We start from the raw sequence: 24,091 nt of genomic DNA, 5'->3' as shown, positions 1-24,091 counted from the left end.
GAACCCCAAGAAAAAAAAAGATATGACATAATATAATACATCTTTTATATTTTTTGTACACAACAAAAATTCATGTGTGAGTGTTTTTTTATTCACTGGAAAAAATTTATGTGCAAATGTGTTTCTTAGGATTTAACCTCCCCCCCACCCTTAATCATCTATTTGTACATATTCATTACCATAGCAACATTACATCATGACTCTTGGATTCTCATAATCAAAAGAAAACAACAGCAATAATCAAGGAGTTCATAACCAACCAGTGAAATAGACTTTGGTTTAATAAATCTTACATAACCAAGGGAAACAAGTATAAGGACTTTAAGCTATAAAGACTTGATACATCTGTAGATTAACATCCCTAATTAATAAGGCAAATAAATGTGTATAATAATTGAACTTTGAAAATGACTACTTGTTGGGTATGATTGTTTGGGATTTTTTTTATCATACATGTTTCTTTTTTTGTTATCCTTTCTAGAATCTCCAATGCCATGCATCTTAATTTTTCATTTCATCTTGGAACATGAACTTATCATGGAATGAGCATATGGTGAGGAGGCATACTACGATAATTTGCTATATACTATCAAGGTCTAATCTGTTCTCATTTGACTGCATTTTTCCTTCCCTAAACTCATTCTCCCTAAAGGAGCCTACAACACACTCATTTGCGCTCATCTATCTCATCTTGTAATCCCAGAAATCTTTCTATTAGGGAACCTAGGCTTCACCTCTGTTCTCCTCCTCCTTTTGATAATGCCATTCCATAAAAATAGTCGTGTGTTTCAGGAGCTTTATTAAGGATCTACAGTGTGTACCTTCACTATGTCTACTTCATGGGACAGCTCGAGTCTCATAAAGGAGAAAAATAATGGCATCTCTGTGGATATGATAATGGGCATCAAACAGTTCTTTAATCAACTACCACCTCTAAAAGCTTAAAGTCTTTGAGTACTTACATTAACTGTTTTCACCACCTTCCAAAATGGTTGCACCCCTTCACTGATTTTCCATATCCTTTTAATACTATAACTATGGTCTCTCCACACAACTCAAACTTTGTCTGAGTTTTGTCTGTTTTCCCACGCACTGGCTAGTGTCAGTGTGCTGGGCTGATCAGCTGCATTCAATACAGGCTTTGTCTGTAACATGCAGGTCAGAGATTCAGTTCCAGGTAAGCAGGCCGCTACCCCTTGGCTCATTTCCTTAGAAAGGGCCAGTAATTATACTCTATCAGAGTGAGTTATGGGACTCAGTACAAATCCATCCCTTCCTGAGTAAAGAACTAAAAAAAGAAAGAAACAGTTATTTCACTCCCAGCCAAATCAGCATTGGCATTCTGATGACCTTGACTCAAGCAAAATAATAATCTAAAGCTGCTGTGTTGAAGGTGGTAGCCACTAGCTACTTGTGGCTCTTGAGTACTTGGAATATGACTAGTCTGACCTCATAGGTACTGTGAGTGTAATATATACACAAGATTTCAAAGACTTAATATCCCCCAAAATCTCAATAATTTTTTATGTTCACTACATATTGAAATGATCATATCTTGGATATATTGGGTTAAATGAAATATATTATTAAAATTAATTTTACCTCTTTTGCGCAGCTAGTAGGAAATCTAGAATTATGGCTTTCATCATATTTTTATTAGATAGTGCTTACCTCATGAATCTTCATCAGATGTCAAGGATCATTTTTCCTATACTTAAAATGGTAGGAGAAACAAGACCTTTCTTCCAAACACATAGTTCCAACACCAGTTATCTTTTACTCCTTTCCTTTCTTTAATAGTGACCCACAATCAGTCAATAATAAAATCACATTTATTTTCCTTTTGTGTTGTCCGTTGTCATTCACACTGTTATTTCCAAAGTTCAAGCCCCTAGCATATTCATTCCCTGAGTTGTTATAATTACCAACCAAAACACCTCCACAACTTTATGTCATCCCCATCACAATGTATCCTCAAGACTGCCATCAGAATAACTTTCTATTAACATGACCCTGATTATGTTTTCCCATGCCCTCAAATCTTTAACGATCACCCTTGCATGTAGAATCAAGGCTAAATTCTCTAGGCTGCTGGTTCTCAGACATTTTGATATCATCATCCCTTTACACTTCAAAAATTCTGAGGACCCTTGAGAGCTTATGTTTAAGTGGGTTAGAACTATCAACATTTATCATATTAGAAATTTAAATTGAGAACATTTTAAAACACAGGGGTACACAAGCATACATTCCATTAGCCCTCAAAGCAATGACATCCTTAACACATCTTGTAGCTTCTGGAAAATTCCATTGTACCTTTGTGCCAGAATGATACTGGAAAAGAAAAGTTACATCTTAGCAATACTAATAGACATAGTTTTCACCTTGTGAATCCCCAAAATAGTCTTGAGCACCCCTCAGGGGTCCCTGAATCATACATCGAGAACTGCTGCACTAGATCATTTCTCTACACTTCCCCTTGGTGATCTAATAATTTTCCATGACTTCATGTCTATTTCTGTGTTATGTGCTTATGATATGTGCTTATATCCTACAGTCCTCTCTACCTACATATTCCAAAAGTGGCCAAAACTGACATGTATAAAACAGAACCTGCTCCCAAACCTACTCTCCCTGTCTTACTTATCTCAGTAATTGTCACCACTTGAGCCAGATACCTTGGTGTTTTTCCTTTTCTCTCCCTTCTTTCTCATCATTCACATAACAATTAATCAGTAGTTTCCATGGATTTTAACTCTTATAAAAATTTTCTCAATTTTTTTCACTTCTTTCCACTTCACTGCCACCACTCTACTTCAGATCAACCATCTTCTTTTACTTGAAATGTCAAAAAAGCTTCCTAACTGTTCTCCCTTCCTTAAGGTTCACTCTTCTCCAATCTATTCCCACTGAACCTTCAGCCAGAGGGATCTTTTTATAGCAAAGGTGTGATCCTAGCACTGAAAGCTATCTAAGACATATTGCCATTTCTAACACCAGCAATTCTAACATTGGCATTTGAAATCATCTTAGCTCATAATAAGCACTCAATAGCTACTTGTTGAACGAATAAATGACATTTAAAACCCTCAACTGTGTTACCCCAAACCTGCTTTACCAAGTGTATATTCATCTTCCCCTCCGCTCTCCTCACACTGACACTATATTTGTTGAGTGAATGAGTTAGCTGAACAACAAGTGGCATTTTTATAACTAAAGATTTGTTCCCTTTGTATTCACATTGCCAAGCCAGAGACAGTGGTTTGGGTAAAGTACACATAATGAGAGTGATTGCCAAAGCTGAGAGTGAGTAAACATTTTTAAGTGACCAAAGAGCGTTCATTAAAGACTCTCTGGCTTGTGGGCTAAGTCATCCCAGTAAATAACTTGAGCTACATATCAGTCAAAGATTTCAGTTGCAAACAAAGAAAGCTGCCCTAATAAGTTTAAGCAAGAGTTAAACGTATTAAAGAATCTTAAGTAGCTCGTAGCTTCTCTAGAAAAGTCTATGAACCAGGCTTGGAAGCTACATGGCCAGGGACAGTGTGCCCATCCTGCCACACACCTGGCCTCAGAGATACTCTGCCTCTGTCACTTCACTAAGCATAGACCATGCATCTTGCACCATTACCACCCTGAGATTGGACAGCTAAAGCCTTTCCAACCACTGCATCTGAATACTAGCTGCAACTTCCTTCATCCTAATGGGAGCTTCGAGGGAGACTTCGGAGCTGAGCATCAGGCTTTTATAAAGATGCAGGGATTCATAAAGTAGGGAATTCCCTTCAAACTGGATGAATACTCACAGGTGCTGGTGGTCCAAAAGAAATGACAAACCAGAGTTCTAGTCTCAGTTTTCCAAAATTTAGGCACATTACTTAATCTTTCCAAAGCTACAGTCAGAAACTGAGATTTTTTTCCTGTACGCCTTATGAGCCACAGCTTTACCACATTTTATACTCTTTTATTATGCAAATATAAAGAGGTATAAATATTATTTTCGTGAACTGGGTATACTATTTTCCCCTGTATAGAATTGTTGATATGAGATAAGATCATGCGGAGTCTTTTTGAATTTCCAAAAAAGTTGAACAAACGCAAGGAACAGATTTTTAATCACTTGCCTGAGAAAGAAAAGAGTAGAATACTTAAATGTAACTTAAAAAATCACAAGTCACACTGTTGCTAAAATTTTTGAAAAATACTGGATCTTTGTTTGCCTTTTCTGTTTTGATGATAAATGAAGTTTATGCGCAAATATTGGTTGGCATGAGTGACCTATTTCCAAATGAAAGGGACCATGTATTTTTGTTTGTTCCTATTTGCCTGTTTCTTTGTCTGGCAGGGGCTTGGGTCTCCATGTTTTTCAAAACAAAATGTGAAACATAAAATGTAAAAAATCAAAAAAAGATTGCAAATGACAAAAGCCCTAAAAATACATATACATATATCAAAAAGAATCACTTTCTGTTCCCTCAGATGAGGCCTCTTGTCCCTAAACACAGAAATCAGGGCTTCTTCCAAAACCTAATAGGAAAGAAACTAAAAAGAACAAGGATGGAAAGCACGACTGTCTGAAGCTCCAGAAACACAAGTATGAGACTGAGGAGAAGGATGGTGGACCATCTCAATAAAATCCAACAGGGTTGGATTTTCTATGTGACCCAATATCTTTCATAATTCTGTTGCCAAATTGGGGTACTTGTCTTGTGGTAAGATCCCCAAATGTATCTCTGCTCTGAGAATTCATAAGCCATTATTAACCCACCTATTTCCTTTGAGATGACTCTTATATCAGGACTTCTAACATACAGCAAACCATGACATTTTGGATGATGGGATTCATTATTTTCTTGGTACTCCCCTCCTCCTTATCTATTGTGTAGAAATGTAAAATGCACTGATACTTGTATTTATGCATTCTCTGGGAGTCAGATGGTCTCTAAGAAACCCTGCTATGGTTGGGGAAAAAGTCACCCAGTACTTGGCCCATCACTCCAAACCATGTGAGTTAGGCTCATAGCTCATAACCAGGCTCATAGCTTATCACTTTCCCCACAGAGCAAAAGGACTCAGAACAGGGCCTGTTACCCATATCTAGTTGAAAGTAAATATGCCTCATTCCAAGAAAAAAGGCAAAGTAACCCCAGCTTGCCTTTGATATTCCTAGCCTCTCTTATTTCCTTCTTCCCTACACAAAAGGATCCTATTTCTGGCCCATTCCTCCCGTTCAATCAAGAAATGTCAAGAAATAGTATGTTTGTGGGTTGTTATGTTGTATTTCAGAATGAACAAAATTCTATCAGACTACTACTATAGGTATTTGTTTACTGTGCCCTTCAGCTTTTTTTTTTTTTTTTGAGAAAATTTTTTCTTCAATGACTTTCAAAGAACAGCAACCTGATTAGGCAGAAATCTGAGAGCTCTGGAGAAACTTGAAATGTTACTGTAAGAAGATTCTAAAGATATTCCTCTAAGGAGACCAGAATCTTGCTCAATACGTCTAATATCTTCTGTGATTTCAATGGGGAGAATATTGTAAGTGGGGAAGAGATAGATGGATAGATATCTACTAATCAGTTCTGCCACCATCACATGGTCCCAGAGAGTGAGGACATGAGGGACACAAGTAGAAGCAAATGTCCACCTGTAACACTCTGGGTCAAATGTGGACCACAACTGGTCTCTAAATATCTAGTACTAGAGTTAATGCAGGAATGGAGCATTTAAATAAATTCCACTTAAAGCTCAGATACAATAAAAAAGGAAACAAACCAGATAAACACAAAACCATACAACTAGGCAACATAATTCACAAAATATCATTTGCTCTTGTTTTATCTCATTGTCTCTAGAGAACTCTTCATGCCTCTTTCCCCAGCTCCAGGTTCCTTTCTCTGTGGCCCCTCTTTGGCAGGGGCCATCTTTAATGAAGTGGAGGCTGACCCCAGAGAGCAACAGATATTTCCTCTTGCATTTTTAAGCCTACCTTCTAAATGTTGATTTTTTCCAAGAATCCTCCCCTTTACCACCTCATTGACTCCAGGAATATCCAACTCTTTAAAGTGAAATTCTTCACTCTCCTCCCACCCACATAGATACCACTTCACAGAATAACCATACCAGAATCCAATGCAAAAAGGCATGGAAGAGAAACAATGCACACACACACACACACACACACACACACCACACACACACACACACACAGTAGCAAGGGTCTCAACTCTCTGTAACACCAGATTTATCTCTCTGTGGATGACTGGCAGTCAAGTCTGAAATCAAGAGCACCTAAGCTGAGTTTCCCTGAAGAGGATGGCCAATTCCATTACCCACTTGCAGCTGTCTCTAAAAAACCAAGCCCAGAAAATAAGATAGAGACATGGAAATGGACAACCAGCTGTCATCTGCTTCTTCAAGGTCCTGAAACATGTCATGCCATAGCACAGACACATCTAGTAAGCTCTAATGTCCTTAGGATAAATGAAATGGAGAACAAGAATGGTTTTAGATGCTTTCATAAACCTCAGAGGTCAAAGTTTCTAATAGCACATGTCAAGATAGAAAACTTGCTGTTTTCCACCTTGATTAGATGAAGACTACTTCTACAAAGCCCCAAAGTTTTATTTAAGTTTTAAGTTTTCAGGGCCATTAACACATCTTTAGTTTATGTATCAAAGCACTATTGCTAATAGCTATCTTTTCTTCATTCTTTCAGAAGTGATCATTATGTAATGGAAATGGTTTCTTGACACACAAGTCAAACAGACTTAGATTCCAGCAACTTCTTTTGTTAATAAAACTCTAAATAAATCAACATAGTTGTTTAGAAATATTTATTGAACATCTACAACATGGGAGATGTTAATCCAGGGTTCTATAATATGTAAGAAGATAAATTTGATCTGTCGGAGGTAGCAAGGAAAGTTTACAGTAGAAAGTTTATAGTAGCAAGTATGCTGAAGAGAACTTGAAAGTAGAATAGAAATTAGTTAGGTGTCATGTGTACATGTGTGTGTGCGTGTGTGTGTGTGTGTGTGTGTGTGTCTGACGGACTCAGGCAAGAGGGTGCATGGTTTTAGAGAAACCTGAATAAGGCCAATGTGACAAGATGGGAAAGTACTAGAGATGAGTCAAAAATAAACATTTAGATCAGGTGGGTGTCTTTTAGGCCACATGAAGGACTTAGGTCCTAATTTCTTACTTTTTTAAATAATAAATTTATTTTTTATTGGTGTTCAATTTGCCAACATACAGAATAACACCCAGTGCTCATCCTGGCAAGTGCCCCCCTCAGTGCCCATCACCCATTCACCCCAACCCCCCGCCCTCCTCCCCTTCCACCACTCCTAGTTCGTTTCCCAGAGTTAGGAGTCTTTATGTTCTGTCTCCCTTTCTGATATTTCCCACACATTTCTTCTCCCTTCCCTTATATTCCCTTTCACTATTATTTATATTCCCCAAACGAATGAGAACATATAATGTTTGTCCTTCTCCGATTGACTTACTTCACTCAGCATAATACCCTCCAGTTCCATCCACATCGAAGCAAATGGTGGGTATTTGTCATTTCTAATGGCTGAGGAATATCCCATTGTATACACAGACCACAGCTTCTCTATCCATTCATCCTTTGATGGACACCGAGGCTCCTTCCACAGTTTGGCTATTGTGGACATTGCTGCTAGAAACATCGGGGTGCAGGTGTCCTGGCGTTTCATTGCATCTGTGTCTTTGGGGTAAATCCCCAGCAGTGCATCCACGAAGGCAAAAGAAACAAAAGCAAAAATGAACTATTGGGACTTCATCAAGATAAGAAGCTTTTGCACAGCAAAGGATACAGTCAACAAAACCAAAAGACAACCTACAGAATGGGAGAAGATATTTACAAATGAAGTATCAGATAAAGGGCTAGTTTCCTAATTTCTAAGGTAATGGGAAGTCACTGAAAAACTTCAAGAAAGAGAATACCATTATCAAACTGAAATAGTAAAACATCACTTATAGATCCTAGTGTGGAGAATGGGTTGTGCCTTGGCACGAGCGAAATCTGTCACTAGCTGGGAGGATTATTCAGTCATCTGTGCAATAAAAGAGTTTTGGCAAGAACCCACTGGGCAGGGGAGGTGGAAAGAAGGGAATTTTATTGAGGAAGGAGTAGGCAGGAAAAGAGAGGAATATTCTCGGTATGCCCAAGAGTTCTGATCTCTATACTGAGGGAACGAAGATGTCATTCACTAAAAAAGGGAAGAGTCAGATCGGATACGTATGAATCCTGCCTAAGACTTTGAGTCTGAAGTGGCTGTGAGAACCCCAAGTGGAGCTGAGGAGGCAGGAATTTAAAAAATAGGTTTAGGGTTCAGAAGATTGGTCTTGGCTAGAAGCAAGAATTTGAGAGTTCTCTTGGTATACAGGAGATAATTAAAACCTGTAATAAGGTTTTCTGGATACATGTTTTTAATCTAGACATCTAGTGAAGGTGTCTTGAGTTTTTTCCTGATTTTTTATAACCTCCTAGAAAACCTCAGTTGGTTGGTTCATCCTGACTTAAAATGTTTTCAAGAGCCATACTCTATGGCACCAAGGTTTGGGTTCTCAACCAATTACTTACTGTAACTACTCAAAAAAAAAAATCCAGAATTCTTCCCTAAGAAAAAATACCGACTGTATGCATAGCTATCACTGTACTGGCCAATTCCTGTCCTGGTGTGTTGGGCTTTTGACTGGGATAGACCTCACATTTATGTACTCACATTTATGAACACATTTATATACATAACTGACAGAGAACTTTGCCCCTTTGAATCTGGGGTTGAAAGCATATGGCCTTCACTGGATTCAAAACACAAAAATATATAATAGAGGTACTTTTTAGAAAATCTAATAGTGAATGAAAGTCATTTTTCTCGCCTCAGATAAGCATTCGTGGGGGAAGAGGGAAACAAGATAAAATCCTCTCCTAAGTTAATCAGAAAAGTGTTTGCCATTGAAGGTGTTTGTATTATTGCAGCTATGTTGCCCTAAGTGAAGATCTTTTTTTTTTTTTTGTATTGGTGAAGGTTAAGGTATTAAAGAACAAATTTCTGCAAGATTTCAGAGCTCTGCCTCTTTTTAGGCATAGAGTGGCAGAAAAGGCAGAGGCAACCAAAGGTAAATTTTTAATTTATATTTCTCTGTGTTCCATGAAGAATTTGAGATGCCTTACAGTAACATATGAAATATATATATTCAAAACAAGGAAAAATACAAATTGGAGCAGATGGTTATGACTGAGGAAAAGGTAAAGTGCAAATATATAGGCCAAGGGCCCCTGCATAAGCGCTATAGCTGCGTTGCAGATTTGAGTCTGACATTTCTGCTTTTGAATAAAGGGATACATCATTACATTCTTCATCATACACAAGGAAGGTATTTTCTTTCTTCCAAAAGTCATTTATTGCTTGAGGTTTTCTTTAAAGGACTCCAAATGATATATTTAAAAATATACTCAAAAATATCTCTGAAGAAAAATACAGTAGTCGATTTTGTACAGCTATTTCTGGTAGTATGCTTCAGTTCAAGATTAGGGCCTGATTCTGAAACCAAATCCATACGAGCAATTCTGTGAAGTGAGAGAAGTAGAAGGGAGATAACCCATGTGGCCCAAATATGTGACTCTTTGATGGCCTTACTTAATCCACAGCTAAACCCTGGAATAGCTACATGACTGACTCTTAACTGCTTGGTTGAGATATCCTAAGGGAATCTGATTAAACTATGCACCTCCAGCAAAACAAATATTACATGCACGCATGTTGCACACACACACACACACACACACACACACACAATGTAGTATATAAATTCAAAGGATTCACTAATCCTTCAGAGCCTAGGTTGGAACATTGGACCTCAAGTGCCTGAAAAAAAATATTACGTAAAAAATCAGATAATATGAGAAACTGCTTAAGAGTATATGTTCTGGCATCAAACAGTGTTCCGTTTGATTCCAGGTTCTGCTCCTTGCTGGCTGTAGAGCTTTAAGCAAGCTGTGTAACTTCCCTATGCCTTAGTTTTCCCATCTATAAAATGAGGCCAATTAAATTTTTACTTCATAGCATCAAGGTAAGGATTAAATGAGATGACACATAGAGGGAGTTTAGCACAATGTCTCTAGCATAGTAAGGACTTAATAGCTATTGTTTCTCATTGGTTTAGTTAACCAATGATTAATTGAAGCTATAATTTCTAGTTCTATTGTTTTCATTTCCCTATAAGACCAAGAACATTACAGGGGAGCCTGCCTGGGTGGCTTAGTCAGCTAAGCGTCTGACTCTTGATTTTGGCTCAGGTCATGGTCTCAAGGTCATGAGATCAAGCTCCCAGTTGGGCTTCCCGCTTAGCGGGAAGCATGCTTCCCTGCCTCTCCCTCTGTCCTTCCCCCTACTTCTCTCTCTCTCTGTCAAATAAATTAGTAAATAAATCTTTAAAAGAAAGACCAAGAACATTAGAAAAGTGGTAATCAATCCACAAAACACTATGCTTATATGTAAATGCAAAATATTTCTCCAGGAAGGGTATATAGAATCATATTTCAGATTTTCAATAAAGTCCATGAATGAAAAATGTGGAGATCACTGCAAAAAGGCAAATGTAAGTTGGCTCTGTTCATTATGAAGATACTGACTCACAATCACTCTTCTCTACTCTCCATTTCAATGGAACATTCATGAGCTCTGAGCATATATTTATCTTATAAGCTGTTTCTCTAAAAAATAATAGTGGCCTCATGGCTCACTAAGTGTCAGTCAGGAAGCTCCTTTATTGATCTGGTTCTATTTCTGGACACTCTGTCATTGACCTGAGTATGCCTGGCTCACCCCAGAAATCTCTGGATATGTCAAAGACGCATTAACATAAGAAATGACAGAAAAACTCCCAGGTGAATTACTGAGCTGTGCAAAATTACTTTAAAATCCCACCAAAATTGCCAGCAATCATCACTGCTTCTCCTGTTTGGGACTACTTTCTCCCGTTCCCGGACTTATTTTACCTTGTGCCTCTACTGCCCTTTTTTTTTTTCCCTCTCTAACCCAGACTCCCCATTTTGTCCTTTTAAAAGCTAGCATTTGTAATAAAAATTATTCTTTTTGTTGACCAAATAACTAATCAGAAAAAAAAACTAATCAGGATAAATCTCAAAACCTTAACTCTTTTCCACAGTTTATCGCATCCTGTTCAAAGATACTTTTGTTGTTGCTGTTGCTAGACATAAGACATAGCTTGTTTTATTTTTTCCCCAATTCAGAGCTATTCTGAATACTTGAAAGAGTCTCCTTCCATACAACCAAGAATTTATGGTATTGGCATGAACATTTTAAAGCTTTAAGATTTGGAAAACTTCCAAAAGCCTCGCAACATTAGGGTTAAAGATAAGGCCTGTGGATCTAGGGGTCAGTGAGCTTTGTTTTCTGCCAGCTCTGACTTGCTAATGTGTTTACACAGTATGTGGCTCAAATAAAAGCCATCTCCAGCTCATGCCATTGCAGTGTTATCTTTGCTCTAGTATCACTATTTCTGTCCTTAACATTTAATGTAAATAATACAACCATGAATCTCTTAGCTCAAATAACTATTTAATATTCAGGCAATATCCTCACTGCAAACCAAGCAGGCTCTTTTTGAGTGCGCACAATAAATAACAGATATTTCTAGTACTTACTATATGCTAGAAGTGTGTGCTGATGCTGTCCTACGTTCTTTGCCACACTGGTGTGAGGACAGCTACCATTCCCATTCTTTAGGTGGATAAACTAAGGCTCAGAAGGCTTGCCCTAGTTCATTGTTAAGAGTAAAGTTTTTATTTTTAACTCAAGTATGTCTGACTCTAAAAAGCCCTTCTTTCTCTGGCTAATAGAGATCCAATTAATTTCATGAGAACCAATGAAGGAACTTCATAAAATTGTGTATTTTTGAGATCCTGAAGCTTCTAATTCAGGAGATCTAGGTGGAACTTGGAAAACTGGTAAGGATTGGATTAATGGTATCTATTGTTAGTTGTTAGTTATGCTGCTTCAGTTTTTTTAATAGGACCAAGAACATTAGAGAAGAGGTTATTAATATTCAAAACATTGCATGAATATGCAAATGCGAAACTCTGGGAAACTTGCCATAATCTTGTTCAGATTCTCAATGAGGCCCTCAAACCAAGAAAGTTGAAAACTACTGGATAGAAGCAAACACAAGTAGGTTTGTTGTTGTTGTTGTTGTTTTTAAACGAAGGTTTCTACTCACACCTAAATACATTTTTTTCACCCTTTAAGAATGCTAATACGCTCAGAGCAGGCATGCTTATTTTATATATTGTCGCTCTAACTCTGTAGGTCACAAAATGTCTATGAGTTTTTTGTTGTTCAAATCACAAATACCTTGGACCATTCCATTTTTCCCACTAATGCTCTTCATCTATCCCATAGACCCTTGGAATTTCTAAAGCCCTGGTCATTCAGATTCATAGCCAGTTTTGGGAACAACCAGTATTTACTGACTCTTTGGTGTAACATTAATCTTATTTACTAACTAAAACCTCTTTATTAACTAGCATCAGTTACTGGCCTAAAATAACAAAAATTTTCCTAAATATACCTCAACATGCACGGATACTAGGGCAGTCTTCAAGTAGTTAGGATACATCTTATTACCACAACCACGTTCAGAATTATTGCTTTTGCACACCTTTTACCCCCAAGCTATTTATGAACGTGAATGCCTAATCATTAAGAATGCCATCCTTGATGTGAGATAACATTCATCTCTGTGGCACTAGGATTTGTTCTTTGAATTCATTTCTATGTGTGATAAAGCACACAATGGTGGTTACTTTCTCATCACTCATTATCCCTTTCCTTCTGATTTGTTTGCTTCGGTGTTGATACCCATAGGATGAATTATCATTGGCCCAAGTCACTCTCCTTTGCCAATGATTAGTCTAGTGGTAGACATATAACACACTTCTTTTCATTAGCAAGGAAATTAAATGCAGGCAGTCTCAGTGTTCATTTCATAAATCAGCCTGTCATCAAGAACCAAGGTTCTATGCCATTTTCAAAGCTGCACAAATAACTTATGAACTCAAAAAAAAAAAAAAAAGATTTAGGTTCCTGCCATACATTGAGCTAGCTCTAATTTAGCATTATTGTTTTCAGTAAAAACAAAATGATTTCTGTCAGCCTCAAAGCTGGAATTATCCCAAGACATTTAATAGATATCTATTAAAACTAATTTTAAAATAATTATTTAAAAATGATTAATTTATCATATATGATATATAGTCTATATCAATTTGTACATATATGATCAAATTAATCAGTTTCCAAAGAGTATGGCTAATATGAAATAATGTCTTAACGCCTAGATAGGAAATACTATAGGCAAGACAAGGAAATTGATGCCAGACACTTCACCAAACAGAACATTCTATATAAAGCTGAAGAGATACACAATTGGTTGCCCCACTGCAATGGTACAATATTCTTTGGTTTCTTCAGACACTTAAGAATCCTGAACAGTTGGTTTAAAAACAAGAACTTCAACAATGTGAAATGCTACAGATAATGTTTAGAAGAGTAATTTATTCTCACTATTCACAATGATTATGACTCAAATACTTGTCATGATTTTAGCAAGGATTTGCAATGCTGGCCATTTTATAAACACAGTGTCATTAAGAGGACATAGCTGGACACGTTTCTCAACACTTCACCTTGGATGACTTTTTTTTAAAGACTGCAGGCAAGCTTGATTCGAATGTATCTAGTAGCTTATGTACATGTTTTACATTATATATTACATGTGAGAAAAAGAATTTGTCGATTCACTCAGTCCAGACTGTTTTGTTGTTGTTCTCATTTTGTTTTTGCTAGAGAACTTTCCCATTACCTAGCATTTACTTTTAAAAGCTCTAGCAAAAAGCCCTCATCTGAGAAAACACACTAGGTATTAGGTGCTTGTGGGTAGGCCAATGCGAGAACTAGGAAACATCTAGTCTGCCATAGAAGAGAATCAATCAAATTGTTGAGATAACAAATTGAGTTCTCCTTCTGGCTCTTCCACTAAGTACTATTATTTTAGGGGCAAACAACTTAATTTATTATGACAACTAACATTTATTTAGTGTTTGGAACATGATAAGAATTTTACCAAGCACTTAAAGTAGGTTTTCTCATTGAACCAACCTATTATCCCTATTAAGGACCCAGTATTCTTGACCTCATTTTCACATCAGAATCTGAAACTCAGAATTTACGTCTAATTTCACAAAGCTAGGAAGTGTTGGAGTCAGAATTTGAACCCAGACAGTCTGATACCAGAAACCTCTTAGTTATAATTACGTGAAAAATATATTGATAAGAGAATTCCTAAGGCACTTTTATGCTTTAACATCTTTTTAATTCATCAAGAAAAGTCTTCAATGCAAATACAATACTACAAGGCTATACATAATAAAAATGGAATAGCTCAATCTAATAAATATTAATTCAGCACTGCAGTTGTACCATATGTTGTTTAGATATATAATCGATAATACACTGCACAGTTACACATATATGAATAAAATATTCAAGATGGGAAAGCTTCCAGTCTAGGGAGGAAATGACAAGTGTCAACTGATCATTTCAATAATATGAAGCACGTGCTATGATGGGGGTATCCTTAGGATGCTTCTATGAGGAAGCACAAGGCACTTCATCCATTCGGAAATGAAAGAGGAGGCGGGAAAAGTCCTCCTCTGGGAGGCAGATGTCCAAGCTGGGCCTAAGCAGAAAGCCGGAGTCGGCCACGGGGGGCGGCGTGGGCGAGGGAGGCTGCAGAAGGAAGGCCGCAGGCCGGGCCGCCGGGACGCACCGGGAGCAGCGCGGACCCCGCTGGGGTCGCTGGAACCTCGCGTCAGAGGCAGGATGCAGGGGAGGAGGAGGCTGGAGCAGAAGGTGGGTCACACCATGAGGAATCAAAGTATCATTTTAAAAACTACAGATCCGGGATCCCTGGGTGGCGCAGCGGTTTGGCACCTGCCTTTGGCCCACGGCGCGATCCTGGAGACCCGGGATCGAATCCCACGTCGGGCTCCCGGTGCATGGAGCCTGCTTCTCCCTCTGTCTATGTCTCTGCCTCTCTCTCTCTCTGTGCGTGACTATCATAAAAAAAAAAAAAAAAATTAAAAACTACAGATCCCCCCCGGGGGGCACGGTCAGCCGAGAGGCCGCGCGCGTTCTCCACGCCCACCCACGGCCGGGGGCGCCCTCCTGCCCCCGCCGGGTCTCGGGGCGCGGGTCGGCCCGAGGCGGGCTCCACGCGGGCCCCTGGAGGGGCGGGGCGGCGAGGGTGCCCGGGCTCAGGGCGGGGAGCCGCGCCCCTCCCTCGTCCCGGGGAGGCCGGGAAGCCCAGTCTGCCGCCCGGAGCTTACGGCACTGATTTTCACGCACTATATTGTGTATGTATATTTTTTACTTCCCAGTGTCTAAACATTGGAAAAGGTCGCATATAATCAGGGCTTTTGACTTCTCTCTGGCAGTTAGAAAATCTGCAGCTCTGACCCGCGGCCTCCCTGCCCCGCGTGCGCGCGCCCCTGCGGCCCCCCCTGCGGCCCCCCCTGCGGCCCCTCTGCGGCCCCCCCTGCGGCCAGCTCGCCCCTGGGGCCCTCCGCCCCTCTGGCCCGCGCGCCCTCCTGCCCGCCCCCGCACGCCCCCGCGGCCGCCCGCCCCCCTGCGGCCCTCCCGCCCCGCCCCGCCCCGCCCCGACGGCTGAGCACTGCTCTGCACCGCCCGGGCTCGCCTTAACTTTGCTCAGACAGAGAGTGTGGACAGAGAAGACGCAAGTGGAATACTTTTTGGACTCTCATCTTTGTCAGAAGCTGGAAAACAAAGCACACACCGAAGGGGCCAGTCTTGGAGGCAGAACATGCAGGGATGTTAGGGCGTCAGTGTCCTTCCCACGAAATTTCAGGAAAGATTGACGACATCCTTGTGCAATGGCTTTGCCAAACAACTGCTTTAAGTCAGTTTCACAATGTTAATACGACCACGGGAGTTTCATTCCGCCAGCTTTTCTTATATGTTAAAGAGCAAAAGGGCAGCCGGGGTGGCTCAGCGGTTGAGCACCTGCCTTGCGCCCAGGGCATGAGCCTGGGGTCCCGGGATCGAGCCCCACGCCGGGCTCCCTGCCTAGGACCTGCCTCTCCCTCTGCCTGTGTCTCTGCCTCTCTCTCTGTGTCTCTCATGAATAAATACATAAAATCTTTATAAACAAACAAACAAACAAATCTTTATTTAAAAAAAAAAGAGCAAGAGTTGAGCAGAGGGCGGCGCAGAACGCGCTCCGGCGGGCGGTGGGGCCTGCATGCCGCGGGCCGCCCGCCGCCTCCCCACGCCGGCTCCGGCTCCGGCTCCGGCTCCAGCTCCAGCTCCATCGAGGGCCTCGGCGTGATCTTAGAATATGTGCGGTGGGGAAGCCAGTCCTGAATTTAGTTGTCGATGAGCAGTCCTGAGACACTTCCTGATTATTTGTGATCTCATATTTGAATTTCCGATTGTATCCTGAAAATATGAATCATCTCGGGTGAAATTTTGGAAGTAATCATGCTGGTAAACTTCAAAGCAAGCAGGACTAAGGATGACATTGATACGGGGTGGTTGGGTTTTCAAGTTTTAGTTACACGAGTACCTGTGAATACATTCTAGTCATAACCTCGACCAGGGGGCACCTGAGGGGCTGAGTTGGTTGAGCCCCAGAATCTTGGTTTCTGCTCTCATGGGAGGTGGGATCAAGCCACCCATGGGGCTCAGCGGGAAGCTGCTGCAGGACTCTCTCCCCCTGCCGCTCCCCCCACTCACGCAGCTCTCTCTCTCTCTCAAATGAATAGGTAAATCTTAAAAAATAAATAGATAAACAGAAAGGCATAGAGAATAAAAAGCGTAACTCTCCTTTACTTCCCCAATGCCCCCTCCCCCATGGATCCCACTCTCATTACCAAAAGCACCCCATGAACGTTTAGGTGCGCCTTTTTCCAAACATTTTTCTTCATAATTATATATATGATACATACTTTTGTCTGAAGGATTTATCATTTATGGAATCACACTACACATTTTGTTCTGCAACTTGCTTATTTATGTAATAAAATGTTGGGAAATCTTTCCTCGTCAGTACTTTAACCACATGATTTTTAACCATTTTATAATGTTCCATATCAACTATTCTTTTTCTATTGCTAGATATTTAGATCATTTCCACTTTTCCTTTCTGATGTGGCAATTAATTCCCTTAAGCATATGTCTCAGTGCCCCTATGTGTGTAGAAAAGATATCCAGAAGTGGCATTTGCCGGTTCAAAGTATGTGTATTGCATAATTTTTTGGTACTTCCAAATTACAGTCTACCTGTGACGTACCCATGCTCTTGCCTTGTAAGTATTTTGAGTGTTTGTCTATCTGAAGGGCAAAAATATGTCTCTGATTTTGCATTTGAACATTTTTAACATGTTTATTAACCATTTGTAATTGTTAAGATTTCTACTAGGATGCTTTTTCCTTCTTAATTTTCATGAAACCTTAAATATTCAGGCTGATATCTTTTTATGTATATATGTGGCAAGATTTTTTGTCAGGTTGACAGTTGCCTTTTAACTCTGCTTTTGACGTCTATTGAACAGAAATTCTCCACTTTTAAAAATTAAAATCAGTTTATGCTTTCCTCTCTAATATATGAATTTTGTGAATCCCCAGGAAGATTTTTAATATACTCTTCAGGGTTATAAATATACTCTCCTTCAGATTCTATATGTGTTACTCACCAGGCCTACTGATTTGGGTTTGAATCTCATAATTAGGTAAATGTAGTGGACACTGAGCATAAGCAAGGCTCTTCAGGGTCCAGGTGGCAATGTGCAATCAGAAACAGGCCCTTTCTCTATCTTCTAACATAATCCTGCTCTAAAATACTGTGGCTTTGGGAGTGTGGCTTGTCCGGAGACAGCATCTGAGACAAGATGCCCACTCTATGTACCTTTGTCATCACTCAGGCTCCTTTCCAGACCAGCAAAGGCAGCCTTTTCAATGGGACTGTACCTAACAAACTGATTTTAATGGTCATAATGATAATAATATCATTAATTTTTAATAACTATGTTAATAATGATGATAATGATTATCATGCTTAACATTGCCAAGAACTTTCAGTGTAACAGGGATGACATGTATCATCTCATCTCATACTCTCCGAAACCTTATGATGTAAGCATCACTGCTACTATGACCATTAGCATCGACTCATGTTTTCTGAAAGTGCCACAGCTAGTAAATAGCAGAGTCAGAATTTAAATCAAAGTCTGTTTGACTCCAGAAGCTATGATTATTGCCAAGGAATTATCCTGTCTCAAACTTAGATGATTCATGAAATTATCCCTTGAGAATATGCAAAAAACAATTGAGGGAGACTAATAAAGTGGCTAAGGTCCTCAAAACTAGTAAATAGGGGTATGTGTCTTGTAAGTTGAGTGTTCAACCTATAGAAGTAGAATGAAAAATTGATAGAGAAAAAAATAGAATGATCTCTAGAAGCATATAAGATCAAACGTGATTAAAAAAATAATCCATAGAAGTACTAAAAAGATCAGGTGATTTTTCAAATAACTTGGAAGAGGAAATAAACTTTCTAAATGTCAAACAAAATTCAGAAACCACTAAAAATTTTTTGTAAAAATAAGAACTTTCTGCATTGCAAAAATGACCAAAAGCCAAATGACAAATGGTAACTTCGGGGAAAGAATGGGCTAGGAATTTGCAACCAATGTCACTAATAAAAGACCAAAAGCCTTAAACTTATATAACTCAGTAGGAAGAGTCCAATAACCAAACTGAGAAAAAACAGAAGTCAAATATTAATAGAAAATCTTTTTTAAAAATTGGTTCTTAGACACATGAAATATTCCTCAGCCTCACTGATAATTTTTAAAAATAATAAAATGAGGTTATATTTTCATCTACCAGGTTGGCCATGATAAGAGAGAGAGAAGGAGAGAGAGAAAACTTATGCTGGGCAGAGCTGAAGGGAAAATACATTATGAATACGTGTATTTCTTATACATTGTTGGTTGAAAACTATATTGGTATATCCACTCTACATAGGAAGCTTACAATTTTTAATTTTTTAAAAATAAAATTGCACATACTCTTTGATCCAACAATTCCACACTTAAGTATGATGCTACAAATAAATGATCACTTGTGAAAATGGTATTAATATAAAGATATTCATCGCATTACAATAGCAAAGATGGAAAACAGCTTAATAAGGGATCATATAATATTTAAAAGGATGAATAAATTTCAATATATCCATATAAAGAAATACTTCAGAATCGGTAAAAAGAAATAAGCAGCTTAAACAGACTACATTTTTATTAAATTAAAAAGCAAAATACAAAGGAGTATATAGATTATGGCAATATTTGTGGGGGGAAATTTTGTATACATCCCCCCTTCCCTGCCACACACACACATAAACACATACAGAGAAAATCTCGGGAAGTAGTCACAAGAACAGGAAGGAAACTGAATGGTTGGGAAATAGGAGTCGGGGTGCAATTATTTTTCACCATATACTCGTATGCATGTTTTGAATTTTGAATCAAATAGAAATAATACCTATTAAGATTTTAATGATGAATGTTATTGGGAAATTTACAAGGATATCTTCAGCAGGAAGTATTTTTATAGAAAAAAGATATTGAAGATGACCTCAATATTTATCAACAAGGAAACGATTTTTTAAGTGGTACATGGAGTGGTCTGCAGTTGTGAAAACATTAATTTAGTCTTTATAAATGTTCACTTTTAAGATTAAAAAACACATACAATCAGTGTAATCTGATCCCAAGGTTTATAAAACAAAAACTGTGTATATGTATGCAAATGCACATATCTAGGTGTGTTCATGAAAGAGGGCCTTAGGCTTTTATACTCTATGGATACCTGAAAAATAGGAGATGGCAGTGTGTAATCACTCCAATTTTTATTCACTTCTGTGTTGTTTGAATTGTATAAGGCCATGTGTTACATTTATTGTTAAGTACGTATAGTCTTACAAATCAAGTCATTGAGACCTTACTTGTAAGTGGAGGATAGAGAAGTCAAGGACCTGGCGGTTATGTAACACCAAGCTATTTTATTATTTTTCTCTGAGCTACCCAAACAGGCATAGTTTCTGCTTCATCTACTCGATATACTCAAACATTAGGAAATACATTTAAATGAGAAATATGTACTTGTTTACAGTATGCCAAAGTTTATATGCTAAAATTAACCTACAGTCTACACCTCGACCTCAATAAAAAAGAAGTGTTTGATAAGGAGCTATAAAGGTACTTGATTGGGTTAAAAAAAAAAGTGAGGTTTCAAATTAAGTTAAGAAAACAGCCTCAATTTTAACTCTGAATTTCTTATGTATTTATTCTTTTGAAGCCCTATGTCAGGCCAATTTACAGATGGTCTGGTAAGCCACAGGAAAATAACCCCACTTAGCTCATGAATCATAAGCAGTTACTCTAAATAGTTATTAATGCAACTTCTCAAGGCATCTGCCTTGCCTCAAGGGAACATTTTACCCATAAGTTTGAATCTTGCTCAAAAGTAAAATGGGTAGATTGATGCCCTGCTTATAACTGAAGCTGCTTCCTAATGAAGTCCTTTGGGTACTTTATAATCTAAATTCTCCACCACAAAGAAGGATTAAAATGACTTCAATTTCATACAGAAATTCTGTTCTGTAATTAACAAAGTTTATACAAAGGCCCACGTTCAACAGAGTTTCACAGTTAAAACCACGGGCACTCTAAAATGCTAGCGGACCTTCACTTTCAGATTTTTTAGAATGCCAGCTACTAATGCGCAGAAAGCATGTTTTCCACATGTTCTTTAGTGTACTTGAATCTTTGGTTGTACTTAACAGATATTAACCAACAATGAGTTTTCCATTTTCAAAAAAAGTCACTTACCTTGCATGTGCCTAAAGAACTAGTCCTGGATGGGAATGAAACCCTCCAAGGACTCAACCGGGTAAATCAAGTTCTGTTCAGTTACTCGAGTACTGTTCCACTTGGTGTCAGGGATGTGGATATTTAACTTTATTGTTTTAGATAGGAAGGATGCATACTCTATGTTTTTGCAACATAACTCAACATGACTCATTTACAAATGACATTAAAGAGAATGGGTGTAGGTAGGGATACCTGGTGACTCAATAGGGTAAGTGATCTCAACTCTTGGTTAAAAAAAGAGAGAGAATGAGTTTAAAAATACTGGACTATAACCCTTCATGATTAAGTACATTGGCAATAAAATGGCTTTCCTAAAGGCTAACTATCGATGATATCCTATGCCATCCATGAAATATCCAGGTTAACAGGGCTTCACGGTAAGCAATGAATGTAAAAATATTCCCAGGGCTCTATTTTGATCAACAGGCTAAGTCACCGCCCCTACCAAACACTTTGTTTATGGAAAGCTTTGGTTTCTTTCTTTTCATCCTCTATGAAATGGACGTTCTGGTGAAGCTTGTATTACCTAGAAAACAGGGACAAATTATAATATTAGAAAGAGTACAGTACTGGAAATTAAGGAATGTAAGTTCTAGCCAAAATTCTGTCAAGAACAGGCTGAACTATAAAGGAAAGTCAGTTCTCTACAGTCCTTAGTTCCCTCACTTTATATATAAATAAAGGGCTAACATTAAAATTTCCCTTGGGTCTCACCAGGTCTAAGGCAATATAGAATCATGTTTAAGAGATTATCCTCAGGGGGATCCCTGGGTGGCTCAGCGGTTTGGAGCCTGCCTTTGGCCCAGGGCGAGATCCTGGGGTCCCTCCCTCCTCCTGTGTCTCTGCCTCTCTCTCTCTCTCTCTCTGTGTCTCTCTCTCATAAATAAATAAATAAATAAATAAATAAATAAATAAATAAATATCTTTAAGAGATTGTCTTCAGTGATATGTACTGCTTGTGCAAATTTGGGCAGGATCATTAACTTTTTGTGCTTCAATTCCTTATCGGGAAAATCAGGATAATAATAACGTATACTACGTTGGATTATTGGTAGTTGTCCATGAGTTAATATGTGTGTAGAATCTAATCTGCTCCCAAAAATCACGATGGCAAAGATGAAAATGATAATGGTGGTGATGCTGTTAGTGATGACTATGATTTTATGGACTGAACATTATGAGAGAAGGTAAAGTACAAATATTTGGATCAGCTACAAGCTGTACAAAATCCTAAACAATACAAAATATGATTATATATATTAGTCAAAGAAGAAATTCAGTTGAGAAACTCATTTCCCTTTTTAGTCTCTCAAGAACAGAGCCACCGTTCGATAATACTCCTTTATAAAGCCACTCTCAGAAACATTGAGTCCCATATTCCTACACAAAAAGACTCTTCACAAATGAATCAACTAATCCCTGTACCACCTGGAAATGGAAATTCTTAACACCTAGATCATAATCCTTCTGCCCAGATGGCTAGCAGTTTCACCCCTGAATGTAGCTGGCCCATCGGTTCCCTCTGATTCATGGGGCCTCCTTTCTCATTAGCGGAGGCGTTCCCTGGAGGAGCCCAGTCCAGCGACTGACCACATGCAGCCACTTAGGCAAGCCTCCAGGAAGTACTGCTTTGCCAAAAGATGGTGAAACTCTTGCTTGATGTTTTCCGCCTCACATCCATGTCCCTGTGAAACTGGCAGGGGGTGGGGCGGGAGCAGAAGGGGGGTGTATGACTGAAAACCACTCCCCTTTGGTTTACAGAAACTGTAGTTAGTGACTGACTGGAGCCATTATCGATGCACTAGAGCCATGTCAGGGCCCACCAATCAGCGAGCGATGATCGAGCAACACCGTGAAGGATGCAGTTATTTTCAATAAAAAGGATGGTGGTTTTAAAAACAGACTGTTAAACTCAATCACGCTCTTCCTGGGAAAGTCTAATCAAATGTGTTTGTGTTGTTAAACAAATTTTCTATACTGTCTCCCAGTTCAGGGGGACAAAATCAGCCCTCAGCAGAATTATAATAAGTTTTGGGGGAAGTAATCTAATCTCTTCTTTTGTCCATCCAATGCCCAAGGATAAACAAGTTCCTTTTTAAATTTACTGTAAACTGCAAACAGATATCCAATCATGTTAAAATTTTGTGTGAGATTAGAGGAAATTGGCTCAAAGTGAGGGCCTGGATTGTTTTCCTGCAAATAAAGTATATGAGCTTGGTAAATAGACTTAGTGACTTCTATTTCGGATACTTAGAGGTTCATTTTTACTTATTGGATAGATGTTATTTTTCAAAATTTGAGATTCTTGAATTAGTGAGCTAGTGTTGCTAATGAGCACATTTATCATTGCTTTAGAGTCGCTTAGTCATCTCCATGTCTATTATTTCCATCATGAAATAGAAACATTGAAGGAGCAAAGGCTCTGCCAAAGCCACTTCACACAGGTCTTACACATGGGCCATACAGTTAGTAGAGTCCTAATGCCAAGTAAAAGCAGTAAAAGAGATTTAAAAAACAACAACGACTCAAATTTGTAATGAAAAACAAAATCCATATCTTCCAGCTTGGCATACAGCCCCCTGAGGGCTAAAATAGTGCCTCATTTACCTTTTTATCCCAACACTGAATACAGTGTCTGGCATATTCTATAGTAGTTGCCTTAATCATTACTTGTTGATAATGAATAAATAAAGGAGGTCTTTTTAACTGACTCCTAACACAAGGCAGCCCAGTGTAATGGCTAGACTATTTACCCATCGTGAGTTTTTTTTCTCATCTGTAAATTGAGTATGATAATATAATACTCAGGAGGGTAATTGTAGGACCTATGCTGACACAGGACCCGGCCCAAAGCAGGTACTGTTTGCTGAACTGGAATCTTAGATACTTTAAAATAAGTTAATAGGCAAAGAGAGAACATGCATGCCATCCGTTCACAGAGTTTGTTTAGATCAGAACAGCTTGCTGCAAAAGAGGAGGTGGACTTTCCCTCAACATGGGGAACATTTATAGGTAGTCTCCG

At 38.8% G+C, this 24,091-nt stretch overlaps 1 long non-coding RNA gene across 1 annotated transcript in view; it reads left to right on the top strand.

Moving 5' to 3' along the window:
- Window positions 1-14,786: 14,786 nt before the first annotated feature.
- LOC144304778 (uncharacterized) overlaps window positions 14,787-24,091 on the top strand; it is a 114,341-nt gene continuing 105,036 nt past the window's right edge. The window contains exon 1 of the long non-coding RNA XR_013371750.1: window positions 14,787-14,966. This is a non-coding gene — a long non-coding RNA (uncharacterized LOC144304778). The remainder of the gene's footprint in view (window positions 14,967-24,091) is intronic.

The sequence above is a fragment of the Canis aureus genome, chromosome 34 (genome assembly GCF_053574225.1).
Source record: "Canis aureus isolate CA01 chromosome 34, VMU_Caureus_v.1.0, whole genome shotgun sequence".
Classification (NCBI taxonomy): Eukaryota; Metazoa; Chordata; class Mammalia; order Carnivora; family Canidae; genus Canis; species Canis aureus.
The sequence above is the reverse complement of the archived record's forward strand: the minus strand, read 5'-3'. Positions and strand labels throughout refer to the sequence as shown.